Source organism: Babylonia areolata, chromosome 4 (genome assembly GCF_041734735.1).
Source record: "Babylonia areolata isolate BAREFJ2019XMU chromosome 4, ASM4173473v1, whole genome shotgun sequence".
In the NCBI taxonomy this organism is placed as follows: Eukaryota; Metazoa; Mollusca; class Gastropoda; order Neogastropoda; family Buccinidae; genus Babylonia; species Babylonia areolata.
In genome coordinates this window covers 13,822,928-13,826,005 of record NC_134879.1, presented here as the reverse complement: position 1 = coordinate 13,826,005, position 3,078 = coordinate 13,822,928, and the positions used below count along the sequence as shown (strand labels likewise).

The window sequence follows — 3,078 nt, the reverse complement described above, 5'->3', positions numbered from 1 at the left end:
CACACACCACACATTACCCTGCACCTCCTCTACACACAACCATGTCTACCTGTCACACAACCATGTTCTATATATAGCCCAAACGCAGTGACGCCTCCTTCAGAAAATGAACTGGACCGGCTGAACAGAACTGAATTACTTTTGTCTTTCATCAACAATATAAGTACACAGAAAGAAAAGTAGACACTGTGCACTTCAAACTCATATGCCACACGTACAGACTGATCTCATTAATTAAATCACTTTCATATTGGTTCAGCAAGTCGCTGTCATTGGGATTATAAGGACAACACCACCACCACCACCAGTAAGGACCGGACGCGACACACACGCAGTGCAAGTGTAGAACAAGGCCCGCCACTCTGCCTGCCACCAGCACACCCATCCCCTTCCCTCCCCCTTGCTGTACGCCTGCTCCACAACCAGTCAGTCACACAAGCAGACGAGAAACGGAACGAATCGGATCGGACGCACCATTCTCTTCTTGCCAGTCAGTCGCGTCACTCAAATTGACGGAGAGAGAGAGAGGATGAAAACTTTCACGTGAATAACCATTGCTTCCCCCTCTTTATCTCTCTCTCTCTCTCTCTCTTGCCTATATTTGTTTGCTTTGCAAGTTGTTTTTACTTCTTTTTTTTTTAAAGTTTACGAAAGGACGAGAAGACTTGCACTGGAATTATTATAGTGTTGTGAGTGGTTTGTGAGGCTTTGAAAGAAAGAGAAGGGGAGAGAGAAAAAAGAAAAAAAAAAGAAAGAAAAAAATATTTTGGCCAGTCAGCTGGATATTTTTTTGTTCGCCATTCGGATTGTCTTGATCGGTAAGTGAAAGTTCATTCATTCATTCATCCATTCTTCCATTTTTTTGGTGTTGTTTGTCCTATTTTCCAATTTTGCAATTATTTCTTTTGATATATCTATGCCTCTCTCTCTCTCTCTCTCTCTCTCTCTCTCTCTCCCCTTACTGCGTGAATTTCTAACATTATGCTTTTATACACGTATACATGCGTGTTATATATGTCCACTATTTCAGTGACGAAAACAACCATAAAAATGGACAAAAAGAAGTCCAGTTTCTGTAGACATGTCAAGCTATGACGTTTTCATGAAAAACATTTTCTGAAGAGGGGTAGCCCCACTAAACTTGGCCTAGTCCTACCGTTTTTGTATATAATTATGACTACTTGTTTCGTTATTAATTGAATGGGGAATTGGATCGGACTGAAACTCTGCCAATTAGAGACTGAATGGGCCAGAGCAACACACACACACACACACACACACACACACACACACACACACACGCACGCACGCACACACGCGCGCGTGCGCGCACACACACACACACACACACACACACACACACAGGCCGGTCCGGTCTAATCGGAGAAAGGAGGGTGGTGGGAGACAGACGAAGGGTGGAGGAGGGCATGGGTGAAGGGGGTGAGGGATAGGGTAGTAGCTTGGGGAGGGAGGGTTGGGGGGGGGGAGTGAAGGGGAGGGGAGATAAGCAGTGCAGTGTGTGTGTGTGTGTGTGTGTGTGTGCCAGGCAAAAACTCCGACGTCCGCCGAGCTAACAAGTGAAAGCTGTGAAAACTGAAGCATGTGCGAGGGGTTGGGGGAGGGGGGAAGGGTTGGGGGGGGGGGGTTATATTTTGCCGCAATGTGTCAGTGAGTATGTGTGTGTGTGTGTGTGTGTGTGTGTGCATGGTGTGTAGTTAAGATGTGTGAGCACTTGGGAGAATTTTGTTTCTTTATCTCCCATTTGTTTACCAGGTCCAGTCATATGTTTGATCAGTTACAGCTCGAAAGTAATCTCTCTCTGTCTCTGTCTGTCTGTCTGTCTGTCTGTCTCTCTCTCTCTCTCGCTTTCTGTGTCTGTGTGTCTTGTCTGTCTCTGTCTCTCTGTATCTGTCTCTGTGTCTGTCTGTCTGTCTCTCTGTCTCTCTCTCTCTCTCTCTCTCTCTCTCTCTCTCTCTCTCTGACCGTGTGTGTGTGCGTGTCAAATCAGTATTTATGTAACCATGACCGACTTAAAATGTGCATGCTGTATTGATAGTCATTTCCCCATTTTTTTTATTTTACAAGCGTTTCCCCTTCGAGGGCTGGATGAAAACAAAAGCATTGTATTGCTTACTCTAATACTCTTATACAGTAAAATTTATTCATCTATCTGTCTGTCTGTCTGTCTGCCTCTCTCTCTCTCTCTCTGTCTCGTGGATGCGTGCGGGTGTCTTGTTTGGGTGTGCGTATGTCCGTGTGTTGCGCGCGCGCGTGCGTTAATATGTCCGCGTGATGATTTGAAGTAAGTGAACAACAGCACTTCTGTTCAACGTCATTTTAGGTAGAAGTAATTATGTGACATTAGACAATGTGTGCGTGTGAGCATGTGAGAAAACTAGCAGCAACGACAACAATGATAATGATACGAATATTACTGCTAAAGATAATAATATTGTTATCATGATGTTTATAATGATAGTAATGATATTAATAATGATGATGATAATAGTAAAGCACTTTACACCAAGTGAGTTCATGGGCAAGGACATGCAACACAGGAAAAGCACTTAAGTCAATCGAAACCGCAGTGTGAGGAGTCTCGTTTAGCGTGGTGTGTGTGTGTGTGTGTGTGTGTGCGGAATGGGGGGGAAGGAAAAGACGAGCTTTGAAAAACAAGTCCCACTTTTCCTGCTCTAGCTGCTAGCCCAGCGGCTGTAGGAGATCATAGGAAAGAGAGAGAGGGGTGGGGGGGATAGGGGTGTGGGTGTTGGGGAGAGGGAGGTGGAGATAACCTTGTGCGAGTGCGTGGTATTCCCATTTGTTAGTGGAGTCATTGAATCAGTTCCCAGTCAGTTGTTAACACTCATTCAAGTCTTCTCTTTTCGCCGCAAGGTTCTTCCTAGAAGAAACATGTGCTCTGTTCGGTTGTGTGCGATCGAGTCTCTTTAGAAATCTGATGTGTCTCTTGATGTCTTTTTGTCCTTTTGATCTGAAAGTGAGTGAGTGAGTGTGTGTGTGTGTGTGTGTGTGTGTGTGTGATTATATCCCCCCCTACCCCCCTCGCCTCCCCCCTAAGCC

At 45.2% G+C, this 3,078-nt stretch overlaps 1 protein-coding gene across 1 annotated transcript in view; it reads left to right on the top strand.

Annotated features, from left to right (window-relative positions):
• The first annotated feature begins 459 nt into the window (after positions 1-459).
• The window catches only part of LOC143281393 (uncharacterized), a 57,661-nt gene continuing 55,042 nt past the window's right edge, over positions 460-3,078 (top strand). Inside the window, exon 1 of the mRNA XM_076586600.1 lies at positions 460-818. The gene's annotated coding sequence lies outside the window, so the exon portion shown is untranslated. The remainder of the gene's footprint in view (positions 819-3,078) is intronic.